Here is a 24,551-nt window from a genome sequence, read left to right on the forward strand (position 1 = left end):
GGTACGGTATTCTGTTTGTAGAGATCGGAGCTGGGCCATTTCATCGTCTTCCTTAATCAGGATGTCAACGATCTCACACAGGAACCTAATAGTACCAAAAAGGAAACAGAATGTTATTTTAGTGGTCATAACCACAACCAAATCACACAAGAGACTGGATTCCTCCTAACCGTTGAACAGTAACGTAAAGAGCACAGTTCAGAATAACAGTGAGACACAGAAATGGTAAGGACAGCAGCCCATTTTGAATACCATCTGTAATTTTGAGAGCGATAATCATGTGTAAAATAAATAAAATAAAGAACCAATTTAGAAGTTCAAAAGAAATCTGGGTTCTAAGAGCCCTTCTCCACCCAAGGGCAGCGCCAAGTTGAAAAAATACTCCACACAAAAAATGGTGAAAAGTACTAGAGTATTAGAGGTGCCCTATTTGAGACACGTGTTTCGGCGATAACTCTGCTTTTTCAATCAGGGCTAATGGATGTGACATTCAATGTTTATCTCATTGAAAATTGTTGGTTGCCCTGCTCATGGGTTAAATCCCACCTTGACCTCACTTCCTCGCGGTCCTCTCAGTCTGCGCAGACTGCAGTTCTAACTCTGCTGCAATTCTGCTGCCCTCACCGTTCCGCGGAATGGTGAGGGTAATGTAAGTTATCTCCTCCTGACAAGCCTTTGTTCAGAAGTGAGATTTCATCCTTGCTAAGAATTTGGTTTGAGAGATTGAGTACCAAATTAGTTATTTGTTCCGGCGCGCTGCTTCTCTGTTTGATCGAGTCTGTCTGCGCTCTTCGTTTGTTTCGCCTGAACGGAGAGCGCAGACAGACTCGACTAGTACTTTTCACCATTTTTTTGTGTGGAGTAATTTTTCAACTTGACGCTGCCCTTGGGTGGAGAAGGGCTCTTAGAACCCGGATTTCTTTTCATATTCACCTGGAGTGGGGGGATTTCTCCAACTCACCCCCCGGCAGTCGACACCCCCTTTTAAGCGCAGGACATCATTGGTTGATATCTAAAGACCCCCCCATGCATGTTGATCAATTTAGAAGTTCCACATGATGAATTCTGTCCAATTTCTGTTTATGAACTGAGCTCATGCAAACAGGTTGGAGTTTGAACTCATGCAAAAATAGATTGAAGCTTATACACACCACTACAGAGTGGAGACATTTTTTATTCATAACTAAGCAGATGTCCTGATTAAGGCCTTTTTTTTATGAAATTGGGAAATGTTTTTGTACCCTATAAAGAGGCCGAAATACACAGTGTTGACTATTCTGGCATAGGTTTGATGACATAGGATCATCAAGAAGAGACTTGAACCCCCACTTTTCTTTCCAAAATCAGTCGATTTACCGCACAGTGGTAAATCCACCAAAACCTAGAATTTAACAGTGTTGGAAAAACAGTGGTAATTCCATTACTGCTGAAAAAAGTGGCGTTAACGGAAATTACGACCACTTTTTTCCTGAATCACTAAACTTTAAATGAGGCCTGTTGTGTTGTATCAGTTTTAAATTTTAAGATAATATACTACATATTTTGTGATTAAAAGTTATGTTTTGACACATTTATATTGTAAAGTGTTTTGGATACTGAAGAATTTCTGTTACCATTCCCTTTGCCATATTATAACACACGTTGTGAATGCATTAGAATTATGGACTTAATGTGCTTTTGGCCCAAATGCCTTTACATTTTGCTCTATATGTACCCAGTGAGGAAGGGTCTTCTAAAGTTAGGTTTGCCCCATAGTTTTACAGCAGTATAGCACCCCCAGCTCCTTCAGTATACTGAACAATACCGCACAGCACCTCAGAACACTTCCTCACCCTGATGCTTAGTTATCCTCTTCTGTGGGTGCTCTTTCCCCTGAAATGGAAATAGATTGTAGGCTGTCTGAGGGAAATCCTGAGAGTTAGGAAACATCACTTGATTTTGTTAATGAAATGCCCAGTGCTATAAAGCTCCTTTGCTTGGTCCTCATCTCTTGGGGCGATGATTTTAAGTATGGAGGGTCCCAGAAAAGTGCAGAGTCCCGCAAGTAAAATTGCTCTTCAGTTGCAATGCTCAAAGAATGAATGCAGCGTAGTCTTCAAAATGGGGACCTTTAAAAGGAGTAGGATGAGGAGGAGAAGATTTATACAAGGTGCATGACGGTCTAGAGTCTGGAGTTTAATTGTTTCCTGGAGTACAATGTGGAGTACTACCATCAATGCTTTGCAACTTTATCAGTGACTGCTGGTCTGTGCATACTTGCTTGACAGAAATTGTTCATCTGAAAAGGTGTAAATACCTTTCAAGAGGCCAGGGGTGGTACTGGGTATTCCACAAATGTTTACCCATTATTTCATATCAGTAGAGTAGCTATTGCACAATAACAAATCAAAAGAGTGAACAAGGGTAACCCCAAAAAAAACACACTGCCCCCAAAAAAGGCTTCCTTTACAAGTCGAGCATTCAATCCTCAGCAGAACCTATTAAATTAACATGAAGCCCATGCAAGCGTACTGTGCACCCATAACCTGAAGGGCAACACGGGGAGGCTGTGCGGCTGAGTGCTTACAAAAGAATGACATGGCTGCCCAATGGACTATGGGCTGTGTAGTCCAATATAATTCAGATGAAAGAAAAACTCGAGCACATCATTTAGTAAATTATTCAGCGTGGTTGTGTAGTAATTAGAAGTGTGGCGCTGTCACTAGAGATTGACAAAAAAGGCATAAATCTTCAGGGGATCCAGAAACCCAGTGCCTCCTGGGACAGAGCACATGAAGCACCCAAGTACAAGGACACATTCCCTCCGCTACCAGTCCTTGAGGCTAATTGCATTCAAAAATAAATAAAACATTGATCACAGTTAATTGTTTGTGTTGTGTTTTTGCTTTGACAAAAGGACTCTTATTGGGGAAGAGGGTGTCTCATGTGTAGGCCCATATTACAATGTCATTGACAAGTGCTTGTATATGCATGATGTAGGAGCATGGCAGTTATGGTTACTTCAAAATATCTAAAATACATGAATGCAAGGCTGAAAAGAGACGTTCTTGCACTTTGCCTCCCATTGATAAATGGTTTGTAGATTGCGCTGACAGATTTTCTTAAAAGAAAGGATTTCGATGTGCCTTTTGGAAGCTTTATTAAGCACCAGCATTTGAGTGTCATAAACGCAGCAATGGGGAGCCAGGCATAACAACTGAAAAAAGCCAGAAAGGTGTGTCATTATCCCACGCAAAGCCTGACCCACCCCAGGTCACCGGGGTTGGCTCACTAGTGACTGACTATGAATTTTCATAGACCACTGCCCTGAAATGACCCTCTCTTTCAATTGAATGGTTACTGGGTTTGACTCCCCGGCAGGCCTTGTGTCCATTTATTTGTACCGCCTCATGGGGCCAGTGTGTTATTCCTCCTGGCGGCACCCTGCACTGGGGTACGATCTGTAACCCCCACTCTATGCTTCAAGGCTGCCGGGCTTGGCTCCCTGACTGTGATACATTTTCTGGGAGGCACCCCCATGGGACTGGCCGGATCTGCTCTCTGCGGGCCCCTACCCTGGTCCCGCATATGTTCTCTGCCCCCCATACCCCCACGCTAACCCTCCGAATGGGGTGTTGGTGCCGGGACTGACTCCCTGATGGACCCATCAATAAATAACTTTCTCGTGACCCCCCCCACGCTCCCCCCACTTCACTTTGAACTGTATACCTGTTGGCCTACCGGATGGGAATTGCTGTTTGGACTGGCTGGTGGGACTGAGGGCTGACTGGTGGGGCTGGGAGCTGGGTGCTGGCTTGCTGATAGGACTGGAGGCTGACTGGTGCGACTGAACAACTATTCGCATCACCATTTGGCTTTGGATGAGTGCTCAGCCGAACAATTAGTCATTTGGGCTAATAATGCATTTACTATTAGCACACCCCAAGAGGAAAAACAACTTTGCAAACAATCTGATCAGAAGTTCTAAAGAAAACCACTGCCACAGGATGGAGTTCAACAAAAAACTACAGCTGCATGTCCACCTTGACACCGCCAATGTATAGACTGGCGCTTTGACGTGGCTGAAAGGTGACACCTGCCTGGTGCTCTACAAAACAACTGAGTACATATAAGCAGGGTCGGCCTTAAGAGCAGCAGCGCCCTGGGCGAATTGGCGCCCCCCCCCTAGTGCCCCTGGTTAACAGGGGGTGGGGTGGAAGGGGGCAGGGCCAGGATGGGCCACTCTTTAAAAAAAAAATTAAAAATGTTCAACCTCCTCGCTCTGGCGAGGAGGTTAAATAGGGTGTGTTGGCACTCCATTGTCATTGAATGAGTCCGCCGCTGCGGGTTCATTCAACGACAATGAGGCACCTGCCACGCCTTCTGCCACCACGCCTGTTTGGGGGAGCCTTTGAAAGACTCCCCGAGCTGGCTGGCGTGGTGTGGGGCTAATGGCGCCTTTTCTTATGAAAAGTCCCCGCGGCGGAGGGGCGCATTTAAATGCACCCGCTACTGCGGGCACATTTTACAGTAAAAGGCTGCCCCCTGCGCCTTCTCCCACAACGCCAGCTCGGGGGAGCCCTTGAAAGACTGCCCCGAGCTGGTGTGGCAGGGACTAATGGCGCCGTGGGGGGCGTTGCGCCCCGGGCGGACGCCCGGCTCGCCCTTCCCAAGGCTGGCTCTGCAAATAAGCGTACACATTCCAGACATTTTTATTCTTTTGTGACTTTTTTCTTTCACTTTATAGAGGGTTTTATTTGGTGCACACCAGACCCAAAAACTGGGAATCAGAATTCTAAACATCATTTAAATCTTAATTTGGAAAGCAATGCATTTGTCAGGGTTGGGCAGCAGGTATTGTGTATGGGACATTGTGTGTGAAACGGGTACAATAGGATAATTATCTTGTTTAAAATGCACGTGGGATTTTTTATGAAGATCACTAAGTCTTTAGTTATATCTGAGAAGGCAACATGTTGGCAATCTGAAGACATTGCTCTTTATGACTATGGGCCTCATTCCGAGTTGGGTGGTAAGGGTTTTTGCGGGTCCCGCTAAGGGGCCAGGGTGCTAATTACGGGCCCGCTATTTGCGGGCCCGTAATTAGCGCCTTCCCCATTCCCATTGAGCCCTATATGGGCTCAAATGGAAATGGGGAATGGTATACTGAATGGGGACTTACCGGGTCGTCCAAGGTCGGAATGACCCGGTAAGTCCCCATTCAGCCAGACCGGACCCCGACCCGGGTTTGGAGGCAGCCATGGTGCTAATAGCACCATGGCTCTCTCCAAACTCGGGATGAGGCCCTATATTGTAGGAAAACACTTGCTGTTCTGTCTTTTTATTACCGAGACAGAGGCGGATAAAGTTGTGTGGTTCGGACACTGGGTACTGAACACTTGCACAGCTCTTATCAGCTTTTAACAGCTGTGTGAGGGATTCTTATTAAACTGTATAAGAGTTCCCAGAAATGCAGTGAGTTTCCAAGGAGTGATGTCACAGAGGCATATTCTTTCGCTCTTGACACCAGTTCGGCAATAGTGTTTCATTCACTGTTCAAAGGAACACGGTTTAATTCAGATATGTTTGATATCAACGCAACACTTGTTTTGCCGGCTCACCATGTCTTTTTGGTAAGGGGTTGCTCAAAGCATCAGAACTCTTCCCAGAGGGAAATACCGGACATCAAGTGAAATGTGGGTTGAGGGGCGGGGCTTCCACACTTTGTTTTTGTTATGCAGAGGGTGGGGGGCCTGTCCGCAAAACCTGCATCGTTAAAGGCTTCCCCCACCTCTTTGCTTATCAGCCCCCACCCCTTGGATGTCAAAAGAACACATAACATTGTTATATGTTGTCTTGCATACGTGGGGAGGCGGCTGCTGATGTGCACACTTGCTTTTTGTTAAGCAGAGATGGGAGGGAAGTCTTTCCTGAAAATGGTGGCGTTGTGTTCGTGTAGAAACATTTATTTTCCACAAACGCAGCAAAACTTTAAAGCTGCAAGTTTTATGAAAGGCTTCGCTCACCTCTCTGCCTGACAAAAATGCATACATAAGCCCCCACCCCACAGAAGCGAGACAACACATAACAATGTTATGTGTGTTCTCTTTCACATCCCGAGGGCAGGGGGCTGATGTGTGCACTTGCTTTTTGTTCAGCAGAGAGGTGAAGGAAGCACTGTTGTATGTTAGCTCAATATGTATGTATTCATGTGTACAAAGAGTGAACACATTGATTATGAAATGTGTGTGTGAAGGAGTGCATGATGAATGGGGGGCCGGGTGCACGTGCGAATGAGTGAGTGTGCGTGGAATGGGGGTGCGAGCGAATGGTATGTTTAAATGAGTGAGTGAATGTTGTGTACATGTGAGTCTATGGGGGTCATTACGAGGTTGGAGGTAACCATGGCGCTATTAGCGCCATTGCTGCCTCCAAAACCTCACCGACTCTGCCCTGGTGAATGGAGCTATTACCGCCCCATTCCAAGGTTGGCGGGGGCGGTAATTCCCCATTCACCAGGGCCCTTCCCCATTCCCATTGAGCCCTCAAAGGGCTCAATGGGAATGGGGAAGGCGCTAATAACGGTACCGCAAATTGCGGTACCGTTATTAGCACCAAAGTCCCTTTGCGGGTCCCGTCCTAAACGCCTGGTAGAACCCGGGTCGTAATGAGGCCCATGTGTGCATGCAGAAGCGCTTATGTGTAATGCTGGGCCGAGGAGCTGATTTTGGTGTGTATGTGGTACGAGTTATGGGGCTGTGGTGCCGGGTGGGGGAGGGAAGGGGGGCACACTGTACCTCCATTTGGTCCTCTTGTGGTTATTTTTGTTTAAAGGGTGATACCTGATCGAATACCTGGGCTTTAGATATAAACATTATCAAAGCAACTAAATGTGTATTTTATCTTGAAATCCAATCACATGGTTCGTCTCACTGGCATATTGCTCTTACTTGGCAACCATGACGGCCAACCCTTGCCATTGAATAGAGGGGGCGGAGCCTCTAAGTTTGCCCCACCCACTTTCTGAAGTAGCCCATCCCATCACCATTTAGCCCCCTTACCCGAGATGTAGGTTTTCGTTGTGCCCCTGATTACGTGCCTGAAGCACAACTTCATGGCTCCAGACAACCAGCAGACATTTAATTTTCCAGCAGTGAAAAATGTACTGTGCCCTTCGGTTGGAAGGACACCCCACACATGCATGCAAGGTGAGCGGAGATGGGGAGTGTAGTGGTTAGGTTTCTTTGTTGCTTGTGCAGAAGGAGCAGAATGCTAACTGAGTGACACAGACTCTGGGTTGTGAGAATGTTGATGTATGATTCAAGGGTTCTATGTTGGTCAGTTGAGAGATGTAAGCCTACCTTAGAGGATGCAGGTGTATGTTGCCCTGAACCCAGATGTACTTGACCTTACATGATTAGCACAATGTACTGGAACTTAATTAAAGAAGTTGCTGGAACTTCACCTGAGGTCAGAGTCATCTGTGGGGAACCCAGAGTCCTATAGGGAGGTCACAGTAAACTTGGAGTGCAGCCTTCCTCTGGGAGGTCAAACTTCTGGGCACTATCAGAGATTAGTACCACAATTCCACCACCCTCATTGACTGGGCCACACTCAACGTTCTTAAAATGGTGGTAATAAAGGTTGGACATCCTCAAAAAGCTCCATTATTACACTTTATTGTGGAATAATAATGATGTTTATTTTATAAGTACTCTCACATTTGTGTTGTTGGTCTACCTCCCTGCAAACCTCAAGTGATCTCAATGTGGCAATGTCTTCATAATGAACACACATGAAAGAAGAGCGGACAATGCGCTTTTTCAGTTGCTTTAATTTCAGAAATACACAGGTCAACTTGTTCTCCAAATTGACCCGTATATTTTAGGTGGGCTGGCAGCAGCACAAAACATGCCTTGTCCAGCTCCATTGCATACATTACTGTTCAGAGCGCGCTCCCTGTACGACTGTCTACAACCATGTGGTTGCTGGGCGCTTTTCACAGAGCCAGGCCCTTCAAGGGCCAGTTTCTGTGAGATGGGGAAAGAATATATACATTTCGACCCCAGTTTAAGGGATAGAAATTTAAGCATGACACCAGCAATTTGTAATGCTGCTGTCACAATCATGGCCAGAGAAACCACTAGGCAAACTAGTTGTTTGCCTGGGGTGGCAAACATTTGATCACAAAATCTAAGCTAAAAATAGAAATGTCCTAATTGACGAGGCCAGTTTAACACCATGGGTGTTTCACACACAACAAAGTCTGTGGCTGGTGAGGCAGACTGTCTAGCTCCTGTTACTGGAGCAATAACCTAACATCTCCTCGGGTCTGGCTCGAGGTCTCACATGCAGCATGTGACTGCCCCAGGGTTGATGGGTCTGGTCTCCTTCTGTAAGGTCTCTCTTGACAAAAGTAGCAGCTCCTCCCTGCTGCTTACTCACTTTCCTTGGCCATGTCTCTGCAGGCTTGCACCAGCAATCAACCTTGCTTGGCATCTGGTTGCTCCCAGGCCTGAAGAATCACAGAACTGGCCAGGCCTGGTTACCTTCTTTTCTATCGGGCGTGGTGAGTCACTTTCCCTCCCCCCATTTTCTGGCACACTCTCACCTTCTATCTTGTGGTGACCCTCAGGGCTCCGCCTTGTCTCCTATGTTATTTAACATCTGTGTTCAGTCGCTAGCTGCCCTCATCCGCTCTCACGGTTTCAGATGCTATACCTATGCCGACAACACCCGGATTTTGGTGCAGTTAGATCTTGACCAATCTGATGTGGCGTTGAAGCTGTGTGAGTGTCTGTCAGCCGTAAAAAGGCTGGATGGATGGCAACTGGCTTAAACTGAATGGGGACAAGACGTAGGTGATAGTGGTGGGTTCCCCTTCTTGGACTTCTCTGTGGACATCTTCGTTCTGGCCAACAGCTATGGAGGTCCTTTCCTTCCTGGTTGCGTCTGTAAAAAACTTAGGAGTTATATTATCATCCACGCTATCGATGGCTGGACAAGCTAGCACTGTCTGTAATTCGTCTGGCTCGAGGTCTCACATGCAGCATGTGACTGCCCCAGGGTTGATGGGTCTGGTCTCCTTCTGTAAGGTCTCTCTTGACAAAAGTAGCAGCTCCTCCCTGCTGCTTACTCACTTTCCTTGGCCATGTCTCTGCAGGCTTGCACCAGCAATCAACCTTGCTTGGCATCTGGTTGCTCCCAGGCCTGAAGAATCGCAGAACTGGGGAGGCCCCTCCTCACTCAGGGGACTGAGTCGACCATTCCATCTTGATGTCCCTGGTTATCTTCTTTTCTATCGGGCGTGGTGAGTCACTTTCCCTCCCCCCATTTTCTGGCACACTCTCACCTTCTATCTTGTGGTGACCCTCAGGGCTCCGCCTTGTCTCCTATGTTATTTAACATCTGCGTTCAGTCGCTAGCTGCCCTCATCCGCTCTCACGGTTTCAGATGCTATACCTATGCCGACAACACCCGGATTTTGGTGCAGTTAGATCTTGACCAATCTGAGGTGGCGTTGAAGCTGTGTGAGTGTCTGTCAGCCGTAAAAAGGCTGGATGGATGGCAACTGGCTTAAACTGAATGGGGACAAGACATAGGTGATAGTGTTGGGTTCCCCTTCTTGGACTTCTCTGTGGACATCTTCGTTCTGGCCAACAGCTATGGAGGTCCTTTCCTTCCTGGTTGCGTCTGTAAAAAACTTAGGAGTCATATTATCATCCACGCTATCGATAGCTGGACAAGTTAGCACTGTCTGTAATTCGGGCTTCTATCTGCTAAAGCTTCTTCGCAGGATTATGCATTCTTACCGGAGGCATTATGCCCTTATGCCCTCAGATGGTGGATTCTCTAATATCTAGCTGCATTGATTACTGCAATGCCCTTTACCTTGCTCAACCTAAGGGGTTGATCCAGTGGCTCCAGAACCTGCAGAACATGGCAGCCAGGGTAGCCACAGGATTGCCATATGGTGCCCATATAAGTCCAGTGATACATGCTTTACACTGGCTCTCAGTGGCAAAGAGGATTAAGTTTAAGGCCTTATGTCTAGTACACTGGGCATACTAGTGGCTGGGCGCTGAATTCTTGCAGGACAAATTTAGGGCCTACATCCCGCCAGGTCCTTTTGCTCAGAAACGCCCAACTTGGTCATTATTCCTAAATTTCGGAGAGCTTGTTTAGGTGGCCGTGCATTTTAGGTGGCAGCAGCCATTCTGTGGAATAAGTTACCCACAGCAATGCAGAATTTAACTAATCATATGCAATTCCAACGATCCTTGAAAACTCTCCTTTTTTAGGAAAGCTGCTGATTGCTTCGGTTTAGTGCCCTAGCACCAAAGTGCTGTTGTGGTGGATGTGTGCTTTATAAATAGAGTTAACATTATAGGGGACTGGATATACAGCTTTAGAGGAGCCGTAGACAGGGTAGATCCTGAGTGGAATATTGAAATCTTTATGGTGTCATCACTGGTATAGAAAGGGGATGCACTATGAGAGAGGGGAGGCTGCTGAAAATTCTGCTGGAGATTCAGATTGGGAGAGCCTGAAACATCTTGAAAAATTGTCCTTAACATAACAAACGGGGTATTCTGAAACAGCTGCTCACCATTAAATGGAAAAGGGGAAAGCCGCTGCTGACTAGGCCCTGGCGGAAAGACAGCCTGTGACCAAACCTGTACTGTGACCAAACAAGAGTGCCTGACTGGTTTTCCGAAAGTTAAACAGAACTCTCTAGTGTGAGTATGTATAACCCAATATATGAAATGAGTGGGGGACCTGCTTGCCTTAATCATTTTCTTTAATAGTGGGGGAGGGGCAAAACCGTGCAGACGCTTAGCTGATTTAACGAAAAATATGAATTTAATATATTCTCCTTGGCAGAACACCACAGGGTGATTTTTGTCAAAATTCGATATTAACAAAGCTCATTCCCAGTGTGCGTTGAACACTTTAGACTGTAATGTAATTGGGTAATCCAATTTGTCCATTCAATCCCAGATTTCCTTTAAGGAAAGGGGTTTCTTAATCCAAAACGAAAATCTCAAAACCCTGCCTTTCACTTAAATGCAATTTTGTGCTAAAGTGGAAAATCCCATTTCTTCCATTTATCCAAACCCCGCCTTTCAATTAAATGTGGTTTTGTGCTAAATTAAAAATCACATTTCTTCCATTCATCAAAACCATGCCTTTCAATTAAATGCGCTTTGGTGCTAATGTGAAAAATCCAATTCATTCAATTTTACAAAATCCTTCAGTTCATTGGAATGTGTTTCTGTTTCAAAACGTGTTTTCCTATGAATGTTTTTGACATTTTACATGCAATTTAAAAAGTTGAGGTGTTTTCAAGAATGAAAGTTTTCAAGTATCCAATGCAACCCCATACATCTAGCGCTATACATACCATGGGCCTCATTACGAGTAGGCCAGTAAAAACGGGTCCATTACCGGCATGCCGGTAAGAGCGGGTCCGTGCTCGTATGAACCCGCTAATAGCGGGTGATTATGAGTGCACGCGCCAACCCCCATGCCGGTAATGAAAATACCGGCATGCCGCTAAAGTCCCTCCAACCCCCCCGATAGCAGCATCGCAGGACCCGTCGATACCGGCCCCGCCTAGGAGCAACCCCTAAATACCGGCCCGATAATACCACTATGCTAATACCAGGTTCGCAAAACCGGACCCGGAAATAACGTCATTGCGCAGGAACTGGAAATGGGCCAGCGGCCATCTTTAAAAACACAATCCATTGCCATCCTCCCTAACCACCAGTCGATACTCGGAGAGCACAGTGGAAATCCATAGAGAATGTCAAAGGATACCAGGAAGACCACCCCCCGGCTGGGGAAACTGCGTTACACAGACGCAGAACTCACCATTTTAATGTACACTCTAGCTGCACATGCAGACACAATACAATCCCACGACAAGAAGCGGGAGGTGCAGCAACAAAAGAGGCAAATCTGGCAGGAGGTAGCCCGCAAGGTATCAGCCGTAGGTACCACCCCGGGCAGTGTGAGGGACTGCAGGAAGCGGTGGGATGACCTCCGGTTGAGGGTACGCAATATCATGGCTAGCAATCGGAGGGAGGCCATGGCCACAGGCGGGGGAGCCCAACCCACTGCCAAATTAATGCCCTGAGGAGACGGCTAGCAGATTCATCAGTCCTGAGTCCATCGAGGGATTATGCGAGATGGAGACGGGTGCGGCATCAACCGCGGAAGGAGGTGAGTGACCCTGCAGATCCCTGTAGGGGAGACCATGACGTTGCACAAGTGAAGTGGTAGAGAGTCTAGGCAAGGCAATGCATGTCCCAACACCCTCATGACCATATCCAACTCCATATGGCGGGCCAAACGCTGCCACACTGAAATGCATACAGAGTGCCAATCCCATAACCAACACACAGCCAACACACCTGGACCTTGCCCATGTGATACATCACACAAACCCAAAATCAACGGCATGCCGCCTGCCATGCAGTGAATGCTAAGATGCCCCCTCTGAATACCCTGCGTGACACACATGTAAAACATGAATGCATGATCAAATGAATAACGAACAGCACCATCTTATGCCTCTGCCATGTCACACCATCACTGATGTCCTGCATCTCTTCTACCCCCCAGGCACTGATGAGAAAGAAGCAACCCAGGAGACAACCGCAAGGGCATCCACCTCACACCCTAAGAGGGCAACCACCACCACCACCTCCGCTGGAGGCAAGCAGGCCACACCCACACCTGTCCAAGGGGAGTCCCTGGAAGCACCCGCCTCCACTGGGGAAGAACTTGATGCCAGTGTGGAGCCTGAGGGAGACACCGAGGTTACATGCCCGGCCAGCCCGAGCCCCATGCCCACCCACTCGCCCCAACACCTGCAGTCACCCACCTGCAGTGAAGCTGATCCCTGCCTCCGTGACTGTGACCTAGCCACCTCTGAGTACAGTCCCGAAAATGTCATCCATGTGACTGCACAACCCACCACTCCTGCCCCCTCCAGAACCTTGGAGACACGATTGTCGATGGTGGAGGCCCAACAGGAGGCCATGTTAGACCTACTCTGCCAGTACATAGCGGACGGGGAGGAAACCAGGCGGGGTATTGCCACAGCAAATTCGGGGACCACAGCGGCCATCGAAGCCAACACAGCCGCTGTCAATGCAGGGACTGCCTGGGGGCGGTGACACAGGTGCTGACTTCAATGCTGCTTCATATGCAGCGGCCACGGCTTGCAGGAGGTGTGGAACCTGCCAGCGACTCACCTACTACCTCCACATCAGCTTCATCTGTCCCCACCAGCCTAGTGCGCCACACACGTAGGAGTGCAAGGTACACTGAAATGCCGCCTCTAGACAGGAAGAAGTCCCGGAAGTAGTGTGGGGGACAATGGTAGTGGGACACAAGGTTAGGGATGAAGGGGTGCATCTTGTGGAGTCTATTGGGGGTGTTGGTGTTTGTTGGGGGGTCTGGGAGTTTGTTGGGGGGGGTCTGGGAGTTTGTTGGGGGGACTGGGAGTTTCTTGGCGGGTCTGGGAGTTTGTTGGGGGGGTTGGGGAGGAGGGAGTGGGCACATTTTTGCTGTTGTAAATAATACACACGTTGCGATTAGAAAAATCCATGGCTGGACATTGTTATTTTCGTGTGCATCCATTTAATGTGTTACGGTGTTCAGTGCCCAATTCCCAACATTCCCTGTGTGCATGTCCACATTGGCCCAGTGTCTGACTGACACATGTCTTTCATAGTCCCTGTGTTTCAGAAGTATTCGTGAATTAGTGATTGGCGTACAGCATGGCCATCCCGTGCATCAAGTACTGGCATGGGGGCTACTTCACCTCCGTCTCCATCCTCATCATCCTCACCCGGGCCATGAATGTCAATGTCAGTTGGCAGTGGTGCATTTCTCCGGATGCACATGTTGTGCAGCATGACACAGGCCATGGTGATCTTTGCCACCTTCTCAGGCCTATATAGGAGTGCCCCACCAGACCCGCTGAGGCAGCGGAACCGCGCCTTCAACAGGCCAAAGGTCTGCTCAATCACAACACGGGTACGGGTGTGCACACGATTGTACTCCTCCTCATGGCTGTTCTGCGGGTTCCGCATAGGGGTGAGTAGCCACGGCCTCAAGGGATGTCCTCCATCACCTGCAAGCAGATACAAATAGTTGTGTGTCACTCTGATGTTACCTAGATGCAATCTATACTGTCATGAGATGTGGTAGTCTGGATGGCGTTTAATAGATGATGCAGGGTGTAATCATGCATGCTGAGGCAGATGTGCTGTGGTATTGCAACAATGTTTAGCCTCCAATTCATGCTGTTCATTCTTTACTATGCATGGTCACACTGACCACATTTCCACAGTTGCCATCCTGTTCATTCATGCATTGCTTGCCATTACCATGGTGGCCTGGTTGTGCCTCTTACTTGTTGTCATCGATATGCATTATTTGTGATATGTGGCCCAGTGATGTGTCATGTACCGTTTGACTGGTTCAGTTCAGGAGTGTTTTAGCTCTGCATGCATTCTCCAATCACCGGCAATTGCCACCCAGGTGCAGTATCCCCCCCCCTTTCCCACCCTGGTACAGTACCCCCCCTTTCGCACCCACATGCAGTATCCCCCCCTTCCCCACCCAGGTGCAGTATGCCCCCCCTTATGCATCCCCACACATCAGTACCCCAAAGCACTGCCAGGGGACAGTTGTGCAACTCACCGAGCAGCCAGGTGCGTTGTCCAGCATGTTGCTCCATGTGACGGGGTAGCGTGGCGTTACGCAGTACCATGGCATCATGTGTTGATCCGGAAAATTGGGCACAGCAATGTGTGATGATCCTGCTGGAGTCACATACCAATTGCACATTGATGGAGTGGTATTGCTTGCAATTGCGGTACACCGCCTCTATGGCATGGGGGACTACCAATTTCACATGGGTGCAGTCGAGTACACCGACACAATTGGGCATGCATGCCAGTGCATGGAAGCCTACTTTGGTTTCGGCTATCTCCTGGGCAGTCCGTGGTAGGGATATGTGGCTGCTTGCGTGCTTCAGGAGGGCATCCAGCACTTCATTCAACATGCGTGAAAATAGTGGCTGTGAAATGCCATGCAGCTGGCCCACTGTGTGTTGGTAGGTGCCTGTGGCCAGGAAGTGTAGCACAGACACCACCTTTAGTAGCAGGGGGATGGCAGTGTGTATTTCAATGAGGCTGGGAATGTCATTTTGTATCATGTCCACTATGGTGTTGATGGTGTCACTGTACAGGGTGTGGATCTGCTCAGGGGTTAGTTTAAAAGGGCTGGGTCGGGTGCGAGGGATTGGTGGTTGCCTACGAGGCACTGCTGCCTGCGATGGTGGTAATTGCTGGGCCTGTCTCACCCTCCTTCTCCTCCTGCGTCTCCTCTGTGCTGCCTGTTGTTGCTGCTGTAGTTGTTGTTGTTGCTGTTGTTGCTGTAGTTGTAGCAGTATGGGCATGTCCTCCAGCGCCATGATTGCAACAGCTAGTGGTAGCATTTTGGTGTTGGAAGGAGTGTGGTGTGTGGGTGCGCTCATTTTATACTGGGCCAGCCTCCATTGACTCCACCAATGGGGATTGTGTGCACCTGTGGCAGTTGCCTTGTATCCTGATTGCTGTTTGTGGGTGGTCCGCGATGCCTGTATGGCCGGCATCGTGCAGCCCGTGATTACCGGCTTTGCGATGCCGGTATTTGCCTGTCCGCGTGGGTTGGGATTTCCCCCTACTACCGGCATGCCAGTATTTGCTCCCCGAAGGGGCGCGTGTACGTGCCTGTGCCGCTAATACCGGGTTTGCGGGTCGGAATACAACGGAGCGGTAATTTTTTGCCTTACCGCCAACCTTGTAATGAGGCCCCATGTGTGATTTGTGCTAAAAAAAAGAACCTGTGATTTGTAGAAATTTAAATCTTATTCAGTAATCTGTGCCAGTTTGTTGTAAAACGGAAACTGCCTATATGCAGACGTTTTTTTGTGTTGTGCTATGGATAAAGTGGCGTGTGACATTTTTGTGTGATTTTCTTAACATCTAATTCAAATAAATATATATATTTTTCTGCACCCGGGCCTGGTTCTTGGCTCAATAGTGACACAAGGGGAGAGGGCTATGTGGCATTACATGGGACAACAGTAGAGCCAATAACTAACTTGTTAAGCAGTTTGTGGGGTGAACCCTTCATTGGGGAGGTAAGGAACCTCCTATGTTGGGGGTCGCCTCTCAATAAACCTTTAGAATTATGAATGATTTGTATGGCAGAATGGGGGCATGGGTTCAAATGTACAAATCTGCCAGCTCCATCTGTTCCGCCATACAGATCCAAATGAATTTCCACGAAGATCTGGTTTTGATACCGGTTGAGACCCATTGGATTCCAATGTAATCCATTTTAATGCTCCCCATCATGCATGGGTATGAGGAATAATGTCCCTTTACATAATGTCCCTATACATAATGTTGCCTGGAAAAGCCATTGGCGATATTATGTAATCATGTTTTCGCAAAAAAACAGAGACTTTTTTGTCAGGGGACATTTTTGCGGGGACATTATTACATGGAACCCATGCATGCACATGTTGGGCCGCATTCACAATTTGTTTTAGAAAAGTGACACATAAACCCAGGTCTGGCCATATTTACATGTTGCATGTGCACTCGAGTCTGAAATTAGGCAAAAGTGCATGGAGGGGACTGATAGACATAAAGTACATGGCTTCCTTCGTGCAATTTACATGTACCTCAAACAGGAGGCCTTAGTTGGGGGTCCTATGTGCAATTGTGCATGTCAATTTCCTAGACTGATATACAGGTAAATAAGGTCTCCTTGTTCAACTTCTCGATTGTCTTGTCTTGTTTTGAGAGTGTGTACAGCGGGAGGGGCGGTGGGGCTTTGTTTCAATTCCTGCTGCAGTTGAGGGAGAATTCTTAGTTTAACACACAAACAGGAAAAGGAGACTGTGGGCCTCATTACGAGTCCGGCGGTAACCGCTGCGGTAAAACCGCCTGGTTACTGCCGGACTCGTATTACCATTCCGCCTCCGTGATTCCCAGAATTACCGGGGCATTACAACCCCGGTTTTCCGGGAATCACGGAGGCGGAATGGTGTTAATCCCCATTCCCATCGAGTCCTATGGGACTCGACTGGAATGGCGATCATGGAAACACCGGCAGCATCTCGTAATGCTGCCGGTGTTTCCTCGTCCGCCTGCAGGCGGGCGGTGTTAAACCCGCCAGGTGAGACCTGGCGGGAACATCACCTCCCGCCTGCAGGAGTTGTGATCGCCCGGCATGGAAACAACGGTGGCGGCGGGTTTACCGCCACCGTTGTTTCCATACCGGGCGATTTGTAATGAGGCCCTGTGTATGGTTACGTTTGGGGAATGGCAAAAATAGTGCAGAGTATGCAATAGGAAGCTTGCCAAAAGAGTGGGGAGGGGGCACCAAATGGATTTTCGATAAAGGCGAGAACAATCCTGCACACGACCCTTTGCCGGCATTCCACCGTTTCCTTGGAGGCCCTGCTATAGCCTTTCCATGTCATGCCAAAAGGTATCACTGTTGCCAGAGTCTGGGCCTCATTACAACCTGTCAGGTCCGGACCGTGGTGATTCCGTGACGGTGGAAACAAAGTTTGCGTGTCCGCAAGGTTGTGGAAAAACCGTCCGATTACGGGATGTCGGTCGCGCGCACCACTCGGACGTGGAAATGTTGTTACCGCCGTCACGGAAAAAGCCACGGAAACGTACATAGCGCTGCCACGAACTGCGCAAAACCCGTCTCCGCCTCCGTCGCCACGGACACGGAACCGGAAATACCATGATCGCCGAAACCGGAAACAGAGAGGCGGCGACCATATAAAGCACAATCCATTGCCATCCAGAGTCAGCACAAGCTCAATCCACACAGTGAGAAGGCAAAAGGGAACACCAGCATGTCTGGCAGGATTCCAGCTCAGAGGCAGCACAAACAGCGCTTCAGTGAGGCGGTGCTTACTGTTTTGGTGGAGCATATCGTTGAGCATGCCGAGATGCTGTTCAGCGCCGATCAACGGCGTGCCACACAGCAGCGGAGGAAGGAAGTGTGGGGTGAAGCATTACGCAAGTGCACTGCTCTGGGCGTGACTACGAGGAGCGTCAAGGACTGCCACAAGCGGTGGGACGACCTCAGGCTGAGGGTCCGGAACCTGATCTCCAGACACCGCCAACGCAGCAGTGGGACAGGTGGAGGACCCCCTTCCCCACTGAGGCTGCAAGCATGGGAGGAGCGTTGCAGCAGTGTCCTCCACCTGGAGGGCATCCATGGGATCGGGGAGGCTGAGGCAGGAGGGAGCCCACCTGCAGATGCTGGTAAGGGCGCAAACATGAATGCCATATGAGAATAAGTTGATGGCATGACAGGGCCAAAGGACCCATTAACAGCCCACCCCCCACCCCCCAGGCAGTGCATGACAGGGCCAAAGGACCCATTAACAACCCCCAGGGCAGTGCATGACAGGGCCAAAGGGCCCATTAACAACCCCCCCCCCCCCCGGGCAGTGCATGACAGGGCCAAAGGACCCATCAAGATCCGTATGGCCACCAACATCACATCAATGCATACCCCCAACAATCAGATGCATGAAGCTAACACTATTGAATGATCAGCTTGTATGATGCATGTGATGCACCCAGCAGGCACCACCCGACAACACTAATTACATGTCCTCTGTGTACCCACAGCTAAATCAAGTGACAGTGACACGGCACAACCCGCCAGCCAGACTGCACCGGCACGTGTCCAAGCCACCTCACCTGCACAAGAGGATGCTGCCAGCAGTTCGGCATCACTGCACCCAGTAACAACAGCAACAAATGTGCCGGCAACCACCACCGAAACCCCCAGCGTCTCGACGCTGCCTGAGCCAACACAGGTGCCACAGGAACCCTTCATGGTCACCAGAACCAACACAGAAGGCAGCTGCACTGCAGTTGAGACGGCCTGTAGCGACAACAGTGTCCAGGCAGAGCACCCTGATACTGGCCCTCAGGGGGAGATGGCCACATTTGATGACCTGGGATCCTCTCACCAGCTTGAGTTTAGCCCCACATCATTCAGAAGTCCCCTGAGGTCACCCACCCCATCTATGGCAGAGCTCAATTCCCGCATGCAGCGGATGGAGGAGCAGCAGGCTACCCACACACAGCTGGTGGAGAGGCAGCTTGAGGAATCTCGGCTGCAAAGGGAGTGCTACAGCACGTCAGTGCGTCGACTGTCAAGGTCAATAGGACGCTTTGCCAGCACTATTGTCACCGCACGGAAGTGATGGCATGTGTGCGGGGCACTGCAGGACACATGTGGACTTGAAAGGTGTGAGGGGAGGGTATGTTTGGGTGGTGGGGGAGGTCGTTTTGGGTGTTTGGACATTGGGGCATGGGTGGGGGTGGGTACGATTGGCGGTGGGGAAGGTTGTTTTGGGTGTTTGGACATTGGGACATGGGTGGGGGTGGGTACGTTTGGGTGGTGGGTGGGCACGGGTGTACAGTTTCCATTACCATTTCACCTCCTTCCCTGTTGTCAATTCTTCAATACATGTTCATTTTAAATCTAAACATACATGTGTGGACATCTATCATTTCATTTGCAGTACTACAAATCATTTATTCTCATCATCATGTGCATGCATTGCTGTGAATGTGCTGTGTCTCAGAAGTAGATGCGAATCAGTTCATCCCGTGCTCTTTGGCCATCATGTGGCCCCCCAGGGGGAGGTGGTGCCATCCCATCCCCATCCGCATCTCCGTCTCCATCTTCTTCATCTCCGTCTGGTGGCATTGGGATGTTCCTGCGCAGGCAGATATTGTGCAGCATGGCACATACCAGTGTGATTTTACCCGTCTTCACTGGGCTGTACAGCAGTGCCCCACCAGATCTGCTCAAGCAGCGGAACCGGGCCTTCAGCAGTCCAAATGTCCTCTCAATCATTCCACGTGTGCGGATATGTGCCCTATTGTATGCCTCTTCATGCCTGTTCCTTGGTCTCCGTACAGGTGTCATCAGCCATGGCGTGAGTGCATATCCAGCATCACCTACATGGGATGGAGATGGGGGGACATGTCAGTGTTTGTGGTATCATGTCTTCACTTGATGCTGTGCTATCTTGTATCATTGTTCATTCATGCATATGTGCCATGCAGAGGTTGGAAGTGATTATTGGCCATCACAGTGGATGCAGCCAACTGGATATCAGCCTACACATGTACGTGCACGTGTACTCTGACCTGCGGGTGACATTTGATTGTGATTATGGCAGAGTGCAGTGCTGTGCACACATGGCAGAGTCACTCCATTGTGTAGAAGTAGTTAATGCAGGACGTCTCATTTACAGGCATCATGTGCATTGGGAGGTCAGTGTCCCATTTGTGGGTGGGTGTTAGCAGTGGCACAAGGTGTATGGGACAGTGGAAGTATCGGATGTGTGTGTCATGTGGCAGGGTGTGTACGGGCACACAGTGGTGACCTGTCATGTCTTACTTCGTGATGTTTGTGATACGATATCTATTTGGTTGATGGCAGGTGCCGTGATGCATGTGCGGTCACAGCGCCACACTCACATTGCCCATTGTCCTGGAGACACACACACCACTTCAACAGGGTCAGAGCATTGTCAGCTGTACTCACCTAATAGCCAGGTGTTTTGTCCAGCATAGGGTTCCATGTACCATGGCAACGTGGAATTGCGCAGTACCATTGAGTCATGGGTTGAGCCTGGGAAACGTGTGCAGGAGTGTGTAATCAGTTACATGGCATTACATACCATCTGTACATTCAGTGGGTGGTACTGTTTCCTATTGCGGAAGACCATCTCAATTACACGTGGTACTGTCAGCTCGATGTGGGTGCAGTCGACTGCACCAATGCAATTTGGCATGGCTGCTATGGCATGGAAGGCCAACTTGGTGGCAATGACCTCGGGGAGGGTACGGGGTAGGGCTATGTGTTCGGACACATGGCGCAACAAGGCATCCAGTACCTGGACCAGGATTTTCGAAAAACAGGGTTGTGATATGCCGTTCAAGTGCCAAGGAAATGCAGCACAGACACTACCTTCAGGAGGGGGGGTGGCGGTGGGGGTGTCTATGTGGCTGCTGATGTTGTCCTCAATCATGGCAGTGATGTACAGGATTGTGGGACGGTCCAGCCGGTATAGTGTGTGGATCTGTCCAGGGGTAAGGTTCCAGGGTGAGGCCGTGATGCGTGGTATTGCTGGCTGCCTGCGGGGTTGTGCCGGATGGACAATGGGGTTGGCCATGGGTGCAGGGTTGGCTGGTTGGCGCCTACGCCTCCTCCGCCTCCGCCTCCTCCTCTGCACCATTACTGCCATCATGTGCAGTGCTGCCTGTTGGTTGAGTAGGCCCAGTGCTACTAGAGCTGCTGCCTGCATGTTTCTGTGTTGTGTTTGGCTGGGTGTGGCCCTTTTGTAGGCTCCCAGTGTGCTGCTGGGTCCAGCTGGGCTGATTCAGTGCACCTGTGCCCTGATTCAGTTCAGCAGGCACTGTTTAACGTCTTGTTCGCGGTGGCGGCGGTACCGCCTCCGTGATCACGGTTTTAACGCAATTTTTCTGGCGGTGTTTCCGTGTCCGCGCTAGTTGTGATGCTTGCGGTGTTTCGTATTGCCGGTAACGGGGCGGTTTCCGTGCAGGCGGATTTTCCGGGGACCTTTATTCCGCGGTGGCGGTTTGGGGAGGTGCTATTTCCGGGGACGCGGGTCATGATTGGGCGGACGTGGAAACGGTGCCGGTATGGTTTTAACGGTGGTGTTAACTCCGGACCGCTGCACTTGTAATGAGGCCTTCTGTCTTTACTGCCAGTCTGTTCCCACAATCCCTCTCGAGAAATGGAGGGCATCATATGCATCGGGAGTCTCGACCATCATTACCCGAACTACATGTTTACGAATCTAGGTTGAGATAACCCCTATCTCTTGACGTACATTAGCGGGGGAGGAGAAGAGAGTTTGGGTCGGGGTATCCCTCCATACGTTCTTTTCCCGCATCCCCTTCGCACCCCTGAGCCCCCCACGACACACCTCCAGCTATCAGTTTTTCATGTCAAAATGATTCATATTTACAATTTGCATTGTCTGTAACGTACCTAACAATGCAATTTGTTAAGGTTTTTGTATGAAAAATACAACATATTGGCCAGATATGCTCTTCTGCCTTCTTAGCAGTAAGGGTTGCAAATGGGTGCCTTGATGGGATGAGTGCCAGCAATTGATGTTAAGGGTGAACTGGCCTAAGGGGAACTCTGGGGATTTCCCGGTAGGTCTCTGCACCCTGGGCTTCTTGCTCCGAGGGGGCCCCTGGGTCGAATTCACCCCTCCCACTAGTTTAAGAGACTTCCTGAGTAGTGGGAGGAAGCACTTTACAACTCATTACCTTCCTGAGCGGGGGACCTCTGTGGACAGGTCAGTACCTCAGCACCCGCTATTTTTTTTCTTTGCTGCCTTGCTCTCCCCACAGCCAGTATTCTTCCCACCTAAATCCCCCCCTTATTCAAACCGCAGAGCCAGATGCAGCTCTCCGGCCTGGCATCATATGCATGTTGCCCACAAAGCTAGATACCAACCCAAACCACTGCCAGGCACTCGTTTTCAGGCTCTTACAAGACTGGAAAAAGTCAATTTCCAAATCCCTCTAGCCCCACCCTATCCATGTCAACTTCAGGTCGGGGTCACCCACAATAGGGGCTGTACCGGTCTGCGTTACCCAAAATGGTGGCTGTTTGACTCCTCCCCCACCCCCAGGATCCTGTGTTCTGACCCACACGTTGGGAGTAATTGCTGATCTGGTCAGCCCTCCACTATTTTGCCCCGTGGTACCCAGCCATTAGCATTGTGTTCATCTAGGCCCTTGCTTGTGAGACAGCATCACCAAAATGTCTCAGGTTGGGCTCCTTGTGCTCATGGACCTTCTTACTTTTCTCCCAGATTTCAACATGGTCTCAGAGGATTTTCTTTTCTTCTTAATTTGGGGGTTTTGGTCACATATAATTCCAGGCAAGATAATATCCTTTAAACTGCCTACATGCTGGTTAACCGTCACCATGAAATAATGTTGAGCAACCCCTCCATTACTCCCTACTCACAAATAATGCACAACCCTGCAGGCCACTGCGTGTCTGAGTTCCACGACTCCATGGTATTTTGTGTAGGCCCTTGCAAGACTTTATAATTATAATTATTATAATTTTTCTTTTATAACCAGGGGTCAAGTCCTAAAAATAGAAGTGGGTGGACTCCTCAACATTCGCAATGAGATGTCATGGTGCCAGAAATTTGCATATCAAGGTGAAATATGCACATTTCATTAAATTGGCTTTGTATAACCACTTAAATTGCAGAGGCTGAATGGCATTTGCCTTTAATAAAACCAACACACAACCAAGAGAGGATATCTTCTTTTAGTAGTATTTTTGAAAACGTTAAACGGTGTGCATATTTTAAACTCCAAGAATCAATGCAAATGTTTTCCCTGGAATATCCAGTACCGAAATGGGACATTTCACCTGTAGTTGTTTGTCATTTGTTATCACGGTATGTAGTGTAGTGGTGAGGTGTCTGGCCTGCAGACCTGATGACTGCAGTTCGATCGCTGAGGTACGCTTTAATTCATATATTCAAATTAAACTTTCAATGTATATCATTTTATTAGCTGGGAGGGAGGGAGGGAGGGAGGGAGGGGGCGGGGGCTGAGTCCATCCTCTGAAAAAAGTGGGTGCCCTCCGTTCACCCGTGTATACCCTCAACTTTATCCCTGTTTATAACGCGCTTATTACCAGAGATTGGTTTTTAAACACGGGATCGGGATTCAGATCTGTGTTGTGCTGGGTTGTCTTGTTTACAAGACAAACGTGTTGCCCCAGAGCTCTTTCCCCTCATTAGGGGGTAGAGCTCTGGGGTAACGCATCTGTGAAGGACTCCAAGGACTTACCTTTGGTCCTTCACTCCAATAGGCCCTTGCAAAGCTGGTGAGCTCTCATCAACTCTTAGTAGGTAGAATTGGTGGCATGAAGCTGCATGTATGTTGCTGCCCCAATACCTGACAAGTAGACCCAGCACAGGTCGATTGTCCCCAACCCCCTTTATTTATTAACATTTATATAGCGCACAGCAGCCCAGGGGCATCGTTGCCCCTGACCCCTTTGCTGGTAATACGAATGCCTCTTCTAAAACAAACTAGCAAAACCCTTCTATTTCCCTACCTAAACATAATATAAGCAGTTAACCACTAGATGATTCTGGAAACAGCACAGTTGACTTTCTGTTCATTCTTTTGGTACTCCTGCTTTTCACCACTAGCCACCCATTTCTGCTATTTTAACTGGGGTTTGCTTTATCTATTCCCCTTCTGCGTCTATCAGCCTATTTTCCTTCCTTGCTGCTGGAATCAACACTTCTGTACACAAGGTGGTGGCGCCCACTCAGGAGCAGGCTGTTTAGAAATGACGAGGAAGTCCCTACTGAAGAACCGCAGTGAAATGCTGTTAACATTGCCTTGGGTTTGGGTGGTATA

At 49.1% G+C, this 24,551-nt stretch overlaps 1 protein-coding gene across 1 annotated transcript in view; it reads left to right on the forward strand.

Moving 5' to 3' along the window:
• Nucleotides 1–24,551, forward strand: part of LOC138452669 (putative nuclease HARBI1) — a 546,510-nt gene that overhangs the window by 122,546 nt on the left and 399,413 nt on the right. The gene's annotated exons all lie outside the window — the stretch shown is intronic.

The sequence above is a fragment of the Ambystoma mexicanum genome, chromosome 4p, assembly GCF_040938575.1.
Source record: "Ambystoma mexicanum isolate Mex_15411 chromosome 4p, UKY_AmexF1_1, whole genome shotgun sequence".
Taxonomy (NCBI): domain Eukaryota; kingdom Metazoa; phylum Chordata; class Amphibia; order Caudata; family Ambystomatidae; genus Ambystoma; species Ambystoma mexicanum.